This window comes from Brassica rapa, chromosome A07 (assembly GCF_000309985.2).
Source record: "Brassica rapa cultivar Chiifu-401-42 chromosome A07, CAAS_Brap_v3.01, whole genome shotgun sequence".
In the NCBI taxonomy this organism is placed as follows: Eukaryota; Viridiplantae; Streptophyta; class Magnoliopsida; order Brassicales; family Brassicaceae; genus Brassica; species Brassica rapa.
The window spans coordinates 6,328,877-6,348,854 of NC_024801.2; the positions used below are offsets into that span (position 1 = coordinate 6,328,877).

At 41.7% G+C, this 19,978-nt stretch overlaps 1 non-coding gene across 1 annotated transcript; it reads left to right on the forward strand.

The window, feature by feature from the left end:
- The first annotated feature begins 11,517 nt into the window (after nt 1-11,517).
- Nucleotides 11,518-11,624, forward strand: LOC117127069. The gene has a single exon (XR_004449827.1). It is a non-coding gene; the product is annotated as a small nucleolar RNA R71 (small nucleolar RNA).
- Nucleotides 11,625-19,978: the final 8,354 nt, after the last annotated feature.

Here is a 19,978-nt window from a genome sequence, read left to right on the forward strand (position 1 = left end):
TTGTCTTAACTTATGCTCTGCGAGAAACCTAAGTCGCGACTGTTTCTGACAACCCCATATTACAGCGACCCCGCTCTGGGTCGGGAATTTGATGCCCAGGTGATATGTAGACGGAACGGCTTTCATGGCGTCCAGCCATGGGGTTCCCATGATCACATTATAGATGGCAGGATGATCGACCACAACGAAGTCGATGATCTTTGTGACTTCCTTTGCCAGGACAGGTAGCCGGATTGATCCGATAGTCATTGATGTTTTGTCTGACGAGACTCTTGCGACTTCCAGATCTCATATGACGAGATCTATGACGAGTGGATCGCAGTGAGGCTGATCGATTCCGCCGGCTTCCTCTTACGTGAAAGTTATCGAGTCGCTTCGACCATCTCACAGAGGAGACCATGTTGGCCAATTTGCACTTGACTCGGCATTTCGCTGGTAGGCCTTGATGGCCGAGACCGTGTCGTTACAGTACTGTGATCCTCCGATGATCACGTTTACTCTACGATGATTGTTATCGTGTGCTTTGTCGTCTGATCTCCTTCCGCGTTTATCCCCTGCTTGATTTCTCCGAGGAGAATTTTCTGCGGGTGAATTTTTGTCGGTTTTTGGAGGACAATCGGTCTCAAGGATGAGATATTTAATGCTGGCTGCTTCGGAGAGCTCTCCGGCTAGTAGCTTTGCGGCCAGTCTCGCTCTCAAGACTTTGCAGTTAGTCGTCGAGTGTCCTCGAGTCTGGTGGATCTTTGTCGTATCTTGGATTGAGAGTCTATGTATTGCCCGAGGCTCTGCCTTGTTCCGAACTGACTGCGTAGTATGTAGCGTTGTAGACGTGCGGCAGGAATTTAGAACCAACAATGGTTCAGGAGACAGTTGATACACCCTAAATCGGGAAGGATCACTTTAGCTGGGTGTTGGATATGATCGGAGAAGGCAAATGGCACTTCTGGAACTGATATGGATTTAAAAGATCGTCAAGAGATGCGGAATGGCTCTTGATATACCCACGATCTAAGGCTAGCCACCTAAGAAAGAATGAATGTGTTGGCTAACCACCAAACAACACACAAAGATGAATTGGCTGACCACCAAATCAACAAGCCGGTTCACACCAATAAACTAGCTATAGAACTCTCTCTCTCACTCAGAGAAAAGAAGAAAACAAAAATAAACTCAAACTTTGACTGATTTTATTATGAGAAATGTTTACATATTTATACTACTCGAGGAATAGAAAAAGACTTAAGAATGTATTAAAGACAAACTTAGTAAATCGAATCTAGATGAGAAATTTAAAGACAATGTATTAAAACTCTTGGATCTCAGATCTGGTCAAAGGGACTCTTCGGCTAACGTCCAGGTTCATCTGAACCAAGTGGTTCGTTTGCGGTAAGGATCAAGATGTGGGCTGGACGATCCGTACGGCCCAAATTCGCGAGAATTGAAGATCTCCTGATTTGCAAATTGCATAACTCTCACATGTGAACTCCGTTTGATCTGATTCATCTTCGAGGAGCTCTGTAATTGAGTTGAGCACATTCTCCAAGGAATTTCATGCATAGAGGACTCGTGGTTTGGAAGATATGAGTCAAACAATGAACATATATCATTACTGCTTTCCATGATCAAGCCATGCATGTCTGTTTTGCCCGATGCGCTACTCAAGGGCGCATCATTCCCTTCCTCTTCAAAACGATTTGTCCTCAAATCTGTAACATTAAAAGAAAAAGGTTTATAAGCAAAGAAATCATAATCAGATTATTGCTAACCTTGAGTTTGGTCTGGTTTTTGAATGGAAGAAGAGCTTTCTTGGTTTCCTTGATGACCACAGTTTTGTTCTTCATATGGCCCTTCCTGCATTGACACAAAGCTTCCAAGACCAAGGTCATATGCACCAATATCAAGAGCATTCAAAGGACCAGAAAATTCATCCTTGTTCAAAACGTTTTCAGAATTCTTTTCAAACTAAGAAATTAATTCAAAACTACTTGGATTCTCTGGTTGTAAAACAGTTAATTGCAAGCAAGATTCATCAGGAATTGATTCAGATTGAGAAGAAAATAAATTCTTATGTACACAAGATTTCAAACCTGCCATTGGCTCATGTGTGTAGTCATTGAAAATTGGCAATGGGTCTGAAAATTCTTCCTTTTCTGGCTCGGTTTCAACGCTCTCATTCTCCAAAGTCACCAACGGTTTCTGGTTTTGGCACTTGTTCGCATAATGACCGATCATCTGGCATTTGAAGCACCTGGTAGAATGAGCTTTGATTGTGTGTTTCACAGCTTCGCGTTTATCAAAAGAAAACACATTAGTTTTCAAATCGGAATTTGAAAGAGAAGAAAACTTACATTGCTGTTTTGGTGCAGAAGAAGTGTTGGTGTTTCCCTTCTTTTTGAGTTGCTGAATAGCAAAAATTGCCTTATGCAACATCTTTTCCAAGCTGGCATAAGTCTGAAGCTCGTTCTGAGCAGGCACATCACGGTTGCTTCTCTTGGCTTTGGTGAAGGGACGATCACCACTTCTGACCCACTTCTCATCATCGCACCTGTTTTGTCTCTTCTTTTGTTTCTGCACAAAGTCAAACCCATTAGAAGCAAACTGTTTCTTATCAAAAATCAATTGCTTCTTTTCAAAAACAGTTTTAAAAGGAAAGTAGACGTCTTATTGTGGTTTTGATTTCTTGAGAAGTCCAAACATCTTGAAAACACTTAACAAAGTTAGCAAATAAAAATCCTCACACTCTCAAGTGTTTAGCTCACGATTTTTAGATGGTCACTCAGAGTTTTTTCACTGGTTCAAAGGATGATAGGCAGTAAAAAATCAGCAGTCAAAACCCAAAACAAACTTTGTGGGAAAAAGAAAAGAGAGAAAAAAAATAAAGAGATTTTTCTGTGAATCCGCCTTAACTGTCCTAAGGCTGGGTTTCTCTTCAGCCAGCAGGATTTCTCTTTTACCACTCCCCCTGGATTTCTCTTCAGAAGTGATTTAAGCCAAAACTTTTACTCTTTTTTTTTTGATCGATTTTTTTTTCTCTTTTTTTTTTAATAACTGGCAATCACAAGGGAGTAAATGGACAGGCCGGATCCAACAAGAAATAAGAAAAAAAAATCGTGGAGAGATGAGTAGATGAAAAGATGAAATGAAAACAAACCAGCCAAAGTGGCTCTGGTACCACTTGATACGCCCTAAATCGGGAAGGATCATTTTAGCTGGGTATTGGATATGATCCGAGAAGGCAAATGGCACTTCTGGAACTGATATGGATTGAAAGGATCGTCAAGAGATGCGGAATGGCTCTTGATATACCCACGATCTAAGGCTAGCGACCTAAGAAAGAATGAATCTGTTGGCTAACCACCAAACAACACACAAAGATGAATTGGTTGACCACCAAATCAACAAGCTGGTTCAGACCAATGAACTAGCTATAGAACTCTCTCTCTCACTCAGAGAAAAGAAGAAACAAAAATAAACTCAAACTTAGACTGATTTTATTATGAGAAATGTTTACATATTTATACTACTTGAGGAATAGAAAAAGACTTAAAAATGTATTAAAGACAAACTTAGTAAATCGAATCTAGATGAGAAATTTAAAGACAATGTATTAAAACACTTGGATCTCAGATCTGGTCAAAGAGACTCTTCGGCTAACGTCCAGGTTCATCTGAACCAAGTGGTTCCTTTGCGGTAAGGATCAAGATGTGGGCTGGACGATCCGTACGGCCCAAATTCGCGAGAACTGAAGATCTCCTGATTTGCAAATTGCATAACTCTCACATGTGAACTCCGTTTGATTTGATTCTTCTTCGAAGAGCTCCGTAATTGAGTTGAGCACATTCTCCAAGGATTTCATGCGTAGAGGACTCGTGGTTTGGAAGATATGAGTCAAACAATGAACATATATCATTACTGCTTTCCATGATCAAGCCATGCATGTCTGTTTTGCTCGATGCACTACTCAAGAGCGCATCAACAGTAGAGCACGTAGAGATGCTTAAGACTCGGCTTAAGGAAGCCCATGACCACCAGAAGAGCTATGCAGATAAGCGTCGTAAGGACTTGGATTTTCAGGTAGGAGACTTAGTATACCTGAAAATGAGGACATTCTAAGGAGGATCTAAGACTCGAAAGCTAAAGAAGCTTAAACCGAGATATATGGGACCATACCCTATTGTGGAGCGGATTGGAGCAGTGGCTTACAGATTGCGGTTATCAGCAGAGTTGTCAGATTTCCAAGATGTGTTCCATGTATCAGTTTTGAGGAAAGTTGTGAGGGAACCAGAGCTCATTTTGCAGCAGCCACCGAGTGATCTTGAGAACATTTTGTATGCACCTTGTCAGCCAGTTGAGATTTTAGATCGGCAACTGAAAGCTGTTCAGGGGATGATGACCAGTTTAGTTAAAGTTCGTTGGGAGAGAGACGGGATCCAGGAGGAACATGGGAGGCGAGAATCAGATGAGGATTGATTATCCATAGCTTTTTCAGGACGGTATTGGATAGTCGGTTCAGTAGCCGAATTCAGGGACGAATTCTTTATTAGTGGGGGAGAATTGTAACGACCCAAATCCGCAGGCCCAACAAGGCCCAATTAATTTGCAGAGAACCCTAGGCACTTCCTTATAAATTCTATCCCCACACATTATTTTATTCAGAAAAGTCTAAGGCGTCGAACCTCTGCAGAGTTTGAGCCGTCAGAGAGAGATATTGGTGAACTGTCTCAGCCACCGTCGACTGATATCAGATCCATCACGCCGCCGCCGTCTCACACCCTAGGTAATCCGTGAACCGCCTTTTCCGATTGGTTAGGTTTTGGCCGTTTAGTAAATCGTCGATATCTCTCTAACCATTGGGTTTCTCGCGATTTCAAGGCTATCAGTGTGTTTGTGACGTCGAGACGAGTCTGGGGCAGGAGTTTCAGCCGGAGATCCACCGCGACGCGCCCACATGCGCAGGAGAAAGATTCGCGCGTGAATCTCACGCGCCACCATCTCCGTCGGACGTTCGCCGGAGCCACCGCAGCCGGCCACCATCCGTTCGCCGTCAGTAAGCCGCTGCCGCATCGCCGCCGCGTCTACGCCGCCGCCGGTGATTTTCCGGTAAACCACCACCGTTGTTGGCCGCGACTCGCCGGTCGACACGCTGGTAACTCGGTGACTCGGCCGAGTCGACTCAGCGAGTCAAGCCGTTGACCAGTCAAGCCGGTTCGGTTGGTCAATTGATTTTGATTATTGATTAAACTGATCAGTTATTGGATTGATTTTCGGTTAGTATTAAACCGATTTGAAATCGATTTGAATCTGGTCCAGTTGAAATCGAATTCGGTTAAGGAAAACCGGGTGGTTCAATTCGATTTCAATTTGGTCAAGGGTTGACCGGCTTGGGTCAGAGTTGACCGGGCTGACCTTTGACCAGCGGGTTTAGCTTTTGACCAGATCGCCGGTTATCCGTTTTGGACCGTTCGAAGGGCATTCTCATTCAATTTTTCGCCCTGATTTCAGATTTGGAGTTTTTTTGAGCAGCTGGAGTTCATAGCTATCACTTTTCTACATTGCTAAGGTGAGAGTCTATTTCGTAAATCCTGTACCAGTGTAGAATTCTCTCTATCGTCATTTAGATTTCAAATCATGATCCGTCTGTTTGAATTGAGTCTTGATTGTAAGTTAGTTCATTCATTGTGAACTGGAACTAAGGGTCTAGAGGATTCAACCTTTGATTGGATTGTGTGATGTTAAGAAATGCGGTATATATATGTATGTACACATAGTTATGAGTAGGGACTATGTGCGCGGGCGGGGGCTCAAAGATGTCTGGGCTAGCGACGCTATTTTACTTGTGCGGGCAGGGGTTCAGAGACGTCTGGACTTGCGATGCTACGTGTGCGGGCGTGTGGTGTAGAGACGTTTGTACCATGGATGCTACTTGAGAGGGCGGGGGTACAGAGACTTATTGTACTAGCGACGCTACGTATTATGTATCCATATGAGGAGATGGGGGTGTATGGACTAGCTATATGCTATCATCGCATTGTTTGTGTTTGTGTGATGCGCTAGGCGTAGTGTGTGTTCATGTTAGAGCTAAACTTCCATAGTGGGAGTTCTATTTACTCAAGTCAGTGGTTTGTGTGTTTAGCATCCCATACCTCACGGAGTAACTCCCCTGTTACTCATCCCTTCTATTCCTTTCCCTTTCAGGTGAGACTGACGAGCATAAGTGATTGCTATCAGACTGGTGCTTTGGGAGTTTTATTTACTTTCTTTTTCAGACTTGTGGTTTTATGCTTTTACCGATATTTTCGAAATTTATTATGTTATTTGGATTTATGGCTATTTATTGGATTTCTGGTTTGGACTTGAATTTTGAGAAGTAATAAATGGAGATTTCGGACTTTTTATTTATTTAAGTTATTTTGGAAAATACGGGTGTTACAAGATTGTTACATTTTTTTTGAATCTATTGTTTGATTGTGAGAGAAGAAGAAATTCTATGGGGCAAGGGAAAAAGCTTATGTTCTGGAATTGCCGTGGCTTTTGGGGAAGGAGAGAAATGAAGTGATTTGATATGTTTTGATTTAGATGGTTAAGATTATGTTAATTTAGTTTGATTGGTTTTATTAATTGTTTAATTGGTTTTATGTTTGGTTAGATTTCGGGATTTTTGGTTTACAATTGGTAAATCAAGATTTTGAATTGGGTTTGACAAAACCAAGATTTATTGGGAAATAAAACTACAACTTTGTTTATGGGGATAAATTGAACGACATCATAGTTTGAGAGACATTTGATGCTATATGATAGTTTTCGTGGAGAAATAGCTCGTCTACCCAAATAATTTTAATGAAAAATTTATGTGAATTTTTTCAGTTTTTTATAAAACTTTAATTAAATATCATCTCTATTAAAAAGTACATTTAGAAATAAATCTTTTATTCATGTGTATATTGCTAAAGTTGCCCCTCATTTTAAGACTAAGCCACAGGTTGTCACTAATGGTTATATAGTCATTTACTCTCAAGTAATGAAAATCAGATTAATTGCATAATTATCAAGAAAAAATTAATGCTCGTGATATACACTTACATCCTCTTTTTTTACGCTGGATAATTATGCTATTACAACTATGAAAATTATTACACTTACATCCTTAGCTATGCTTTAAAAATGATGGTGTGATGGTTAATGCCTTACTTGAGAGTAAATGAATATTGTATATACAAGTATTTTTACGTGCTATCATTTTTGAATTTTTAACAAATTACAAAATTATGAAATATCAAATATATTGAATAATTCAATAGTCAGTAACTATTCGGTATATAACTAAATTGGCGCGGATATATTATATGGACTTTTCAAGGGTCCAAGGTTCAAATCAATGTAGTATTTTAGATATCAATCCATTTCTAAGTGTTTCAATTCAATGAGAATACATGTTCATACTTAAGCTAAGTGTATTCAATGTAATGAAATGATTTGATTAAGCTAACATGACTCTAACACAATTTACTAGCAACTTTTAAGCAAATAGATAAAGAAGGAGTCATGGGTATAGGAATTTGATTTCAGATGACTAAGATTTAATCTAAAATGGCAAAGTTTCAATCAACACATTTTTCTAAGTCTAGATAACAATTCTAAGCAAGTTCTTTGTCAAGACAAAATCTCATTTACTCTCATTGATCAAACATCAAATTACTTTGGTTTGTGTCAATCAATCAATCATTAAGATTAGGGTAAGCTAAGAGCACGTTGAGTTGTCTCAGACATTTCATCGAACACTTTCCGGGCAATGAAATGTCTAGATTTCTAATCTAAAATGGCCAACTCTAGATTAACTTTAAGATCACTCAATCAAGCAAGGAAACATATTAATCTATTTTAAACATTCTAGATCATCACTTGATCATCCTAATCATCCTAACCTATGAATCCAAAAATGACTACTCTCACTCATTATCATGGTAGACACTAAATCATTAGTTGATCTAAGTTAAAACATGATTAATGATCAAAGCAATCAAGCAATCACAAAAGATAATGATCAAGATTAGATCTTTCACCTAAAAGTGGCTTTTTGATTAGATAGAAAACAAGATATCCCTCATTTTTAAGTCTAAAATATATATATATGAATTCTAAAAACGAGTGAGCCAATTAAAAAATCTCAAAAGGCCCATAAAATAAATAAAACTCAACCAATCAAAGTGTGGGAGCGGCTTCATCATCCCTCTCCAAACACCCGCTCCATGGATCGTGTGAGGCACAGCGACCACTTCAGCCCGCTGCCCGTGACCGTTGCAAGCTCGACGTGTTGCAAACTTTCAATATCAATTAAGAGAGAGATATTTAAAATTGGGAGCTTAGAACCAAAAGACACACATTCTAACCTTCAATGTGACATCCTAAGAGAAACATAGCAAATAGCATGAGCCACTTTCTTATTGCACTATAGCTTCTCAAGGCCTATCAAAACTCATTTATCTCTACACAAGTTACATTGTCATTCAACCAACAAGTTACTTAGCCAACTCTCACATTTATTCACACACACACACAAGGTGAATTCTTGCAAATTGATCTCAATCATTTGGCTTGGTGAGAGAAGATGGTCTAATGTGAAGAAAAATGGGTTTCAATTGCATTATTTATAGTGACTCACACTCATGAATAGGAGCAAGATCATTATGCAAAATTTATCTAAGAAAATGAGCAATTCATGCACACAAGGCTTGTTCTCATCATTCTACCCCTTTCCTAAGTAGCTTTAAGTTCTACCCTTCTTTTCCTTCATTCACAAACCCAAAATACTCTCACTTTCATCTCTCACCCAATGAACACTCTTTTCTCTCATTTGATTTAAACCAACTAGGGATCTTTTTTTTTTAGACTTTAGATCTTTTTGGCTCAGCTCTTTTGTTTTTTCTTTGGAAAGGGGTTCTATTTATACTCTAGAGCTTCTCTTTTCTAACTTTCTTTGTTCCTGTGGATTTCTTTACTTTAAGAACTCTTTTTGGTTCATTTTTCTCACTCAATCTCTCTCATTCCCAAGATCAAAATAATTTAAACTCACAAACCCAACAACCATCCTAGAGGCTAGCCTAAATGAGGTCCTAATGTTAGCCAAAGGTGAGAACAACCCATTGTCGCTCTTAATACTCTCAAGATTTTGCACATGACATGCTATTAGTAAAAGGCCTGACTCAAGCAAATTAATGTTGGCTTCAAAGAATGGTTAGGGTTAATGGGTATGAGAGTGCCATTTGAGTTAACAAAGATTGGTACAAAGAGAAAAAGGTAACCCAAATGTGTATAATATCCATGATCAAGTATGCAAATGCCCATATGCAAGAGAGATAAAGTTCATTAAGCCTTAGTTCATTTGTAGTTAGTTTCAAGAACAATGCCAATCGTCAAGCAAGCAACAAGTTTCAACAAGACTTTTCAAGGCTCGAAGCTTACTAGCTTTTTCAAGAGATGGTTAAGCTACTTGATATGCTTAGTTAGGATGTCAAATTGAGTTCTAGACATGCGTTCTTTACAAGGTTTCTCCCTATGCATAAGTGCAATCTAAATGCCTCTAGACTCAATCCTAAAGATGTAAATGATGCAACTAAATGCTTCTTTTTGTGATTTTTGAAAATTTTCAATTTTTGTGGGTTTTCTATGCAAATAAATATGCACAATGGAATGCATGAGACTCAATGAAAAGTAGACAAAACAAAACACAATGTGAAATAGTAGACTCTCCCCCAAACTTACTTCACACAGTCCCTTGTGTGAGAGTAAGCTCAAAGAAGAGATCTAAGGGAAAGACATAAACATGATAAATAAGTATTGACAAAGGTAGAATGCACTTACTTGACGTTGGCTTTGATGAGAGAAGGGAAATGAGGAGGGAGGGCTTGTTGTCACCTTGGAATTTTCAACATGACCTTTGGGAATTTTTGAGAATTCCCCCAAACTTGGTCCTAAGCTTATTCAAACACACTAAAGAAAGAAAAAAGATATATAGAAATATATACAAAGGATACCATGAGATTTCCTCCTAAGTGAGCTTGTTTTAAGTCTCTAGCTTGACTTTCTTTCCAATTGGCTAGTGAAGAGGAGGATCTTTCCCACCTTCGAAGGTGATGGTGAGGACTTGAGAGAGGAGCTCTTGGAGCTTGATTGGATCATCTTGGATCTGAGGAGTGATGATGGCCTTTGCACTTGACAATGGTGTAGACTTTCCTTTGCATTTTATATTGTACTCAATAGCTCCATCCTTAAACTTCATTGGGTGAAGAGTGAGAGTGTGTGGCAGCATATCAAGAGGTGAAGGGTGAGGTTTTTTCATCATCTTCTTCTTGTCATGAGCAACCTTTGTGGCTCTACTCACCTTCTCGTTTGTAGCACTTTCCAAGTGATCATCACACATCTCTTTAGATGACTCTCCATCAAGACCTTCTTTTCCACTAACAACCATTTCATCCTTGATCTTTTCAATGGAAGGTTCCCCACAAGTGATGGTTCCACAATACTCAACATTCATCATTGCAGACTTGATTGGATAGGAGACAGCTTTGTTCACATTGAGGAGTGTGACCTTCTCGTTGGCAAAATCAATGCAAGCTCCTACTGTTGTGAGAAATGGTGTGCCAAGGATCAATGGGACTCTCTTCTCAATTGTCATCTTCAAAACAGTGAGATCAATAGGGATTGTGCAGTTTCCAATCTTCATAGGGTAGTCCTTGATTAAGCCTAATGGAGTTGTTGAAGAAGAGTCTCCAAACATGAGTGAAGATGTGTTTGACTCCATGTTCTCAATCCCAAGAAGTGAGAGGCAAGGTTTGAAAATTTGTTGTTGAGATCATTGTAGCTTCCATCAACTTTGGTGTGAAGGTTCTTCAACTCATATCCAATGTGCTTCTTACTTTTAGTTTGAGGTTCCAAGATCTGTTTCAGCATTACATCAGTGCTACTTTCTTGTGGAGCAGAAGTAGAAGAGCCGGCTTGGCCTTGTGTAGACTGATTTCCTTTGGAGGAAAAACCTTGAGAGTAGTTTTTGCTAGTTTGGTACCTTCCTTGTTGGTTATTGTAGAAGGGCTTTTGCTGGCAGTTGTTTTGGTATTGAAAGTGAGGCTCCTTCTTGTACCATGTCCCATTAGCATTAACGAAACATAGCTCTTCTTGACCTTCTATACCATCAACTTCATTAACCACAACTATCTCCTCTTGCTTATGTTCACCAACAAAGTGTACTTTCTCTTGTTTGGTTCTGTCTGAAAAAAAGCAAATCCATCTTATCTTGTAGAGCTTTCAACTCTCTCCTTGTGTTTTGATCATCTCCTCCACTGTTTCTATTGCTCCTGTCATGGTCATCACTGTAGAGTGACTCACTCTGAGCCATATTCTCTACAAGCTCCTCAGCATCTACTTTATTCCTCCCAAAAAGAAACCATTGCTAGCAGTATCCAGCTGGCTTCTGAACTAGGTAAAACTCCTCTATAGAAGGTACTGATCAGATTTTCCTTGGTGAAATCATGATGTGGGCATTGAGACCAGTAGCTTCTGAACCTTTCCCATGCTTCACTAAAACCTTCAAAATTCCTCTGTTGAAATCGAGAGATCTCATTCCTAAGCTTCGCAGTCATTGAGTTAGAGAAGAACTTGTTGATGAAGGCTTTCTTGCATTCATTTCAAGTGGTGATAGAATCACTTGGAAGGTTCTTTTCCCATGTGTGAGCTTTGTCTCTCAAAGAGAATGGAAACAATCTCAGCTTGAAGGCATCTTCAGAGACGCCATTTATTTTTGACAAGCCACAGTACTTGTCAAATTGATCAAGGTGATCAAGTGGATCCTCCAAAGGAAGACCATGATACTTGTTGTTCTCTATCATGTTGATCAAGCTGGATTTGATCTCAAAGTTGTTGTTCTCCACAGCTGGTGTCTAATGCCCATCCTATTCCCATGGATATGAGGCTGATCATAGGTGCCAATAGCTCTAGATTGGCGCTGATTCCCCTCCATCTCAAGCTCAACTCTGTCCAAATGAACTTTCCTTTCTTTTTCTCTTCTCTTCTTTGCAATCTCCCTTTCAAAAGCTCCACTGTCTTCAACTCCTCAAGTTCATGCACCTGACATTCAAAAGAGTTAGGAGAGATAATCAGTGACTAGATACAAGAAAATAAGACTAAGTCTCAAGAAATGACCAAATCTTAATGTCAAAATCAACTTAGAATTGGCAACGGCGTCAAATTTGATATGAACTTTTCAATCAAAAGTTCAAATCAATGTAGTATTTTAGATGTCAATCCATTTCTAAGTGTTTCAATTCAATGAGAATACATGTTCATACTTAAGCTAAGTGCATTCAATGTAATGAAATTATTTGATTAAGCTAACAAGACTCTAACACAATTTACTAGCAACTTTCAAGCAAATGGATAAATAAGGAGTCATGGGTATAGGAATTTGATTTCAGATGACTAAGATTTAATCTAAAATGGGAAAGTTTCAATCAACACATTTCTCTAAGTCTCGATAACAATTCTAAGCAAGTTCTTTGTCAAGACAAAAGCTCATTTACCCTCATTGATCAAACATCAAATTCCTTTGGTTTGTGTCAATCAAGCAATCATTAAGATTAGGGTAAGCTAAGAGCATGTTGAGTTGTCTCACACATTTCATCGAACACTTTCCGGGCAATGAAATATCTAGATTTGTAATCTAAAATGGCCAACTCTAGATTAACTTTAAGATCACTCAATCAAGCAAGAAAACATATTAATCTATTTTAAACATTCTAGATCATCACTTAATCATCCTAATCATCCTAATCCATGAATCCAAAGATGACTACTCTCACTCATTATCATGGTAGACACTAAATCATTAGTTGACCTAAGTCTAAACATGATTAATGATCAAAGCAATCAAGCAATCACAAAAGATAATGATCAAGATTAGATCTTTCACCTAAAAGTAGTTTTTTTATTAGATAGAAAACAAGATATCTCTCATTTTTAAGTCTAAGGGTATGAATGGTGACCAAATAACGAAGAGGAATAATGCATTCCTTAACATTCCTGAAATTTTTTACCATTTACAAGGAATAATTTTTCCTTTCCATTCATTCTCATTCCTTTTGTTGCAGAGAAATATAAAATAAATTTATTCCTCACTAAATATGATAAGGAATCATTATTCCTCATCACTATAATTTTGTTTCTTTCCGTTCTTTTCATATCCATTCCAATGTTCCTGTCATGGTTACCTGTTAGACCCTAAAATATATATATATAAGACTTCTAAAAATGAGTGGGCCAATTAACAAATCTCAAAAGGCCCATAAAATAAATAAAACTCGACCAATCAACATATGGGAGCGGCTTCGTCGTCCCGCTCCGAACACCCGCTCCATGGATCCTGTGAGGCACAGCGACCAATTCTATAACACCCCAAAACCTAAGTCCAAAAAGTTTTTGTGGAAAGGCCCGCTATGTGGCCCATTTTGTTTAAAACCCTAGGGTTTCCTTGCCCTCTCCTATAAATACAAAGCCTCCACCCCTTAGTCTCTCATCAGAAAGTTTAGAAGCAAAGCCCTGCAGAGAATTCTCGGAGACCGGAAGCCCTAGCTGTCGACTTCTTCTCTCTCTCCCTGCAATGCCTCTCTCTCCTCTCTCTCTCTATCTCTCTCTCTCGGCCGTCTCTCTCTCTCCACGCCGTGAGCAGCCGCGAGTGGTGGGGTGGTCGTGTGGTGTCCTTGATGTCAACCCTCATCTCTCTTGTCTCTTATCTAGATCCAGATTCAGATCTAGGCTAAGGTGAGGTGTTATATCCAGATCTTGTTCATGTACTTCTATATTGTTGAATGAGGAATTATGATTGTTTAGATCCTGATTGATGTTAGGTTGATAGATCACACTGCATAAGAACGCTCATACTGATTAAGGACAGTAAATGAACTGCTTGTGTTGATTGAATGATGAATGATTGATTGGTCGATGATTTATGCTTGATTGTGGTTGAAAGCTAGGATGCTTAGAAGGAATTAAAAGTAGGATATTAGTAAATGTTAACCGGTCTGATTAGATGAATGGTAGGACATCTGTGATTGGTTGTTTACTGAATTGAGTGTGACACCGAGAACGGGTGGCGTCTAAAAAGGAAAGTATGAACGAGTCTAAAGAAAAAGGAAAAGATAGGAAAAAAGGAAATGATAGGAAAAGGAAATGATAAGAAAATGAAAGATTGATTGAATGAATAGTAAAGTACCAGGGGAGGGTGGAAAGAAAGAAAACGCGGCGGCCGTAGCGTTCAAAAGCGGCGGAGATGCGGGGCCATAGCATCCGATAAAAATGGCAGGGTAAGAATAGAGGCGCCGGTAAGATTGAGTCACGCCAAGTCTTGGCGGGAAGGGGTCGTAATACACTGCAAAGGCGGTCCGCACCCGAGGAACTGGGTGACGGGCCTACCAGGGCAGGCGACTTCACAGGAAGCAGCAAGAAAAGGGGAGGAATGGTCCGCTTGAGCTGTGTAGGTCCTAAAGTTCTAGGATGATTGGAGTCTTAAATAATAAACCAAATTATGTATGAATTGAGTGATGACTGAGTTCATCACATTGCTTGTTTTTGTGAAATAAAACTTTAGTAACTAGCTATTAAGATGCGTCGAACTAGGTGTAGTGACTAGACGGTTCTCGTTTCGCATTGAGCCGTATTGAGGCTCATGGGGGAGACTGGTCTAGAATCGCTTCACTGAGTATTCATACTCACCCCTCTTTTCACTTCCCCTTTTGTAGAACTATAAGAGGAAATATCGATGGTAAGGACGGAAATGCACCTGAAACTCATGGGATCAGTAACGGGACACACGGAGATGTCGGGAAAGTAGACATGTGTGTCCTCAACCCCGCGCCCAGGAACCCCGGTCGGAAATGGGGAAGGGGCGGGCGTTACAATTGGTATCAGAGCCAGGTTAAGGTCCTTTAATACTAACTTAAGGGATCAACATTTCCGCTATTTCCCATTTCCTTTATGGTTCTGATAGACCGTCGTAGTTAGTGTTGAAGGAGAATACGAACAGCTCAGAGTCTCCGGCCAAGATCGGGTCAACAAAAAGTCCTCGTACCACGGTGTGGTGGAGTTTCAGAGGTTCAGGAAATGATAACAAGGAGTTGTAAGATAAGTATGCAGAGGGATCAGTCGCCTAGCACAACAAGCTAGGGGAGAATGGAAAGTCGGACATATGAGCTTGAGGTGAAACGTTTTGTCGGCGACGCCACCACACGCCGGGGCGGGAAGGCCGGAGGAGGAGAGTCGGACGCAAGGCTGAGGCATGCGCAGCTTCATGGAGGAGTTAAAACCTGCAAAGAAATAGCCTTCTGACATTCTGATATTACAGTCAAACTCGTTCCCATATATATTAAAAAAAAAGGGAGACATGGGCGCGGGCCCCACCACATTGGCGTGGGCCCACCGGCGAGGGAATGAGCGAAACCGAGGCGGCCAAGTGGGGGGGGGGGGGGCTGGACAAGAAGAGAAAACCGATTTCAGAGTGCGGTGGTTAAGCTAAGGATCATCTTGGGGTAAAAAGGATGATGGAGAGTCACTTTGGAGCAGAATGCGAAGTGTTAATAAGGATATGTGATCTTCATGGGGTAAAAAGGCTGACGGTAATAAGGATCATCGTGGGGTAAAAAGGATCATCTTGGGGCAAAAAGGGATAATAGGAACCACACCGGGGATATTATTCATGGAATGCTAAAGCAGCACTAGTTTTGAGAAATGATTGAAAACTGCCATCTATGCATGATTGCTATTATGTTTTGATCCGATTTTTGTTTTTACGCTGCAGGATGTCTTCTCCAGTGCATCACGAGCTCGGAGAAAGACGCATGCGTTATAGACCAAAAGGGACAAGGGGGTACGCCCGCAAGCCCTACTGTGACGCTTGGGGTAATATGTTACCTGCACTCTTCCCAGACGAAGAGGAAATGGGGTTCGCGGAGCAGCCAAACACCCACATCCAGGAGACGATCGTGAGGCGTCGGGTATTGATGCCCCATTTCCAGCGGGCAGCCGAGTACAGGCGATTGTACAGGGTTAGGGGACTTTCCAGTTTGCACCTGAAGTTGAAATGACACCGCCCACAAGGGGCCGAGGGCGCCCAAGGAAGACGGGGTTGACCAGGGAGGGTCTTGGACCGATTAAGATAGAGGACAGTGTACCAACGAGGAAACGTGGACACCGAAGGAAGATTCCTAGCATTGATGCAGAGAGCCTGAGGAGCATAACCGGAGTATGTCGGTGTGGAACACTGATGCAGGCCAGGCAAAGACCGCGCTCAGTCCGGGAGTACACAGAGGAATTCCTGGAGTCAGCCAAAAGATGTAAGCCCAAGTCAGCGGAGGATTGGTGCCGGTGGTATAAGGCAGGACTCCGCGAGGAGATCCGGGGCAAGCTTTGGTGTGTTGGAACCATGGGAATTCGCCTTGGTGAACCGGATGGCCGGTCAGGCAATGGAGGCCGAACGGACACTTACTCGTCGGGTCGTCGCCATCTCGAGCTCTGAGGAAGACGTAGAAGTGGAAGAGGATCCATCGGAGGACTTAGAGTGGGAAGAGGAGCCGGCGTCGTCGACCGGGAGGGGCCGCGTGGCTGGTTCTAAGCCGGAAGGGGAGCAGAAGTCTCCTGTTCGAAATGGCTAGTGGTGATTCCCGAGTCAGCTAGTAGGAGTAGGACACGGTTTTCGTTATTTATTATTGGTTTTAGCTTTTCTTTTCTTGTTATAAGGTTATTCGCGGATTTGGGCGATACCTTGAGACCTAATTAACTATTGTAGTCCTACTCCATTTCATTTATTGAATTCATTGTTGGTTTTAAATGATCTTGAGCAAGTAGGATGTCATATGTGTGCTTCCCTTGTTTGTGTTTGAAAATTCCCCTCGGGTTTTGGATGTTAAAGTTTAAAGCCTGAAGATTGTAATTCGGGGCGAATTCCGATTAACAGGGGGAGAACTGTAACACCCCAAAACCCAAGTCCAAAAAGTTTTTGTGGAAAGGCCCGCTCTGTGGCCCATTTTGTTTAAAACCCTAGGGTTTCCTTGCCCTCTCCTATAAATACAAAGCCTCCACCCCTTAGTCTCCCATCAGAAAGTTTAGAAGCGAAGCCCTGCAGAGAATTCCCGGAGACCGGAAGCCCTATCCGTCGACTTCTTCTTTCTCTCCCTGCGCCGCCTCTCTCTCCTCTCTCTCTCTCTCTCGGCCATCTCTCTCTCTCCTCGCCGTGAGCAGCCGCGAGTGGTGGGGTGGTCGTGTGGTGTCCTTGATCTCAACCCTCATCTCTCTTGTCTCTTATCCAGATCCAGATTCAGATCTAGGCTAAGGTGATGTGTTCTATCCAGATCTTGTTCATGTACTTCTATATTGTTGAATGAGGAATTAGGATTGTTTAGATCCTGATTGATGTTAGGTTGATAGATCACACTGCATAAGAACGCTAATACTGATTAAGGACAGTAAATGGACTGCTTGTGTTGATTGAATGATGAATGATTGATTGGTCGATGATTTATGCTTGATTGTGGTTGAAAGCTAGGATGCTTAGAAGGAATTAAAAGTAGGATATTAGTAAATGTTAACCGGTCTGATTAGCTGAATGGTAGGACATCTGTGATTGGTTTTTTACTGAATTGAGTGTGACACCGAGAACGGGTGGCGTCTAAAAAGGAAAGTATGAACGAGTCTAAAGAAAAAGGAAAAGATAGGAAAAAAGGAAATGATAGGAAAAGGAAATGATAAGAAAACGAAAGACTGATTGAATGAATAGTAAAGTACCAGGGGAAGGTGGAAAGAAAGAAAACGCGGCGGCCGTAGCGTTCAAAAGCGGGGGACATGCAGGGCCATAGCATCCGATAAAAATGGCAGGGTAAGAATAGAGGCGCTGGTAAGATTGAGTCACGCCGACTCTTGGCGGGAAGGGGTCGTAATACACTGCAAAGGCGGTCCGCACCCGAGGAACTGGGTGACGGGCCTACCAGGGCAGGCAACTTCACAGGAAGCAGCAAGAAAAGGGGAGGAATGGTCCGCTTGAGCTGTGTAGGTCCTAAAGTTCTAGGATGATTGGAGTCTTAAATAATAAACCGATTTATGTGAATTGAGTGATGACTGAGTTCATCACATTGCTTGTTTTCGTGAAATAAAACTTTAGAAACTAGCTATTAAGATGCGTCGAACTGGGTGTAGTGACTAGACGGTTCTCGTTTCGCATTGAGCCGTATAGAGGCTCATGGGGGAGACTGGTCTAGAATCGCTTCACTGAGTATTCGTCCTCACCCCTCTTTTCACTTTCCCTTTTGCAGAACTATAAGAGGAAATGTCGATGGTAAGGACGGAAATGCACCTGAAACTCATGGAACCAGTAACGGAACACACGGAGATGTTGGGAAAGTAGACATGTGTGTCCTCAATCCCGCGCCCAGGAACCCCGGTCAGAAATGGGGAAGGGGCGTGCGTTACAATTGGTATCAAAGCCAGGTTAAGGTCCCTTAATACTAACTTAAGGGATCAACATTTCCGCTATTGCCCATTACCCATATGGTTCTGATATACAGAGGGATCAGTCGCCTAGCACAACAAGCTAGGTGAGAATGGAAAGTCGGACATACGAGTTTGAGGTGAAACGTTTTGTTGGCGACACCACCCCACGCCGGGCCGGGAATGCTGGGGGAGGAGAGTTACAACTTCAGCCCGCTGCCCGTGACCGCTGCAAGCTCGACGTGTTGCGAGCTATGTCTCGTGTCCGCTTCCATGCCGTGCGGTATCACAAACCCGCAACCAGTGGTCGCGTCCGAGCCCACTAAGTTCCCGAGCGGTGACTGAAACCCGCAACTCCAGACCGCTGCATACTGTTGGATCAACTAAAAGCCCAATGGCATTTAGTAAATTATGAACAAAAATGACATGGGTCACAGCCCAAATAAAATGTCAATAAAATGAGGAAATGATGTTTCTCCCACATCGGACAACATCAACAAGTTGGAGTAATATATATATGCTCTTGTATTATCATCACTCAAACGACTTGGAGAAAAAGGAAGGCACTCCACGCGCGCGCCGCCGCCGCCGTCCGGCCGGCTCGTCCCGGCTCGGCGTGGGCGTGGGCGTGGGCGTGGGCGTGGGCTTGGGCTTGGGCTTGGGCTTGGGCTTGGGCTTGGGCTTGGGCTTGGGCTTGGGCTTGGGCTTGGGCTTGGGCTTGGGTGGAGGGCCTTTGGCCCGATAAGAAGTATTCTTTTTGGACCAAGTTAAGCTCAACGTTTTTGCCATTTATTTCGAGAAAAAACAGCATACAATTTTATTTAAAACGACAAATAGTTTGTCTTGAAAATAAAAAATGTCATGCATTTTATCCTCTCGAAAGTTTAAAACGAGATAAGAGAGAGTCTTGAGGAAGAAGTTTCGGAACTCAACTTCCCTCGATTTCCGCGAGATTCTCGCCCACGTGCAGCAGCTGTTGCGGGAAGTGGGTCTTCTCCGGCTCTTTAAATATCGTCTCTCCTCTTCCTTCATTTCTTAACTTTTTCCGAATCGAAATCCAACAGCAAAAAATCCCTCTGCGTAAGTCTATATTGCGAGAGTGTTTCGTAGAGTTTATAGTTCGATAGGGCGATCACGAGTGAGGCGTGATTCGTCTGCCATGGTTGTATCCTGGGACTCTATATTCGTACAGTCCCGTCTCACTAACGGAGCGAATATTTTGAGTTAAGGAAAGAGATCATATCTCGACTCCATGTCTCTTAGCGAATACAATTTCTTATCGTTCTTGTATTCGTTTTTTACATTCGTCTAATTTCCTTAACATCGCTTTTATTTTATCGTTTTTGTCAGTCCGGTTTACCGGCTTCTACAATCTTAACTCAAAATCGCTTTATGTCTAAAGCTCGAATCGGGTTGAAAAACGATTAATAGAAACGGGTTTTGGAACCGTGTTTGCGAT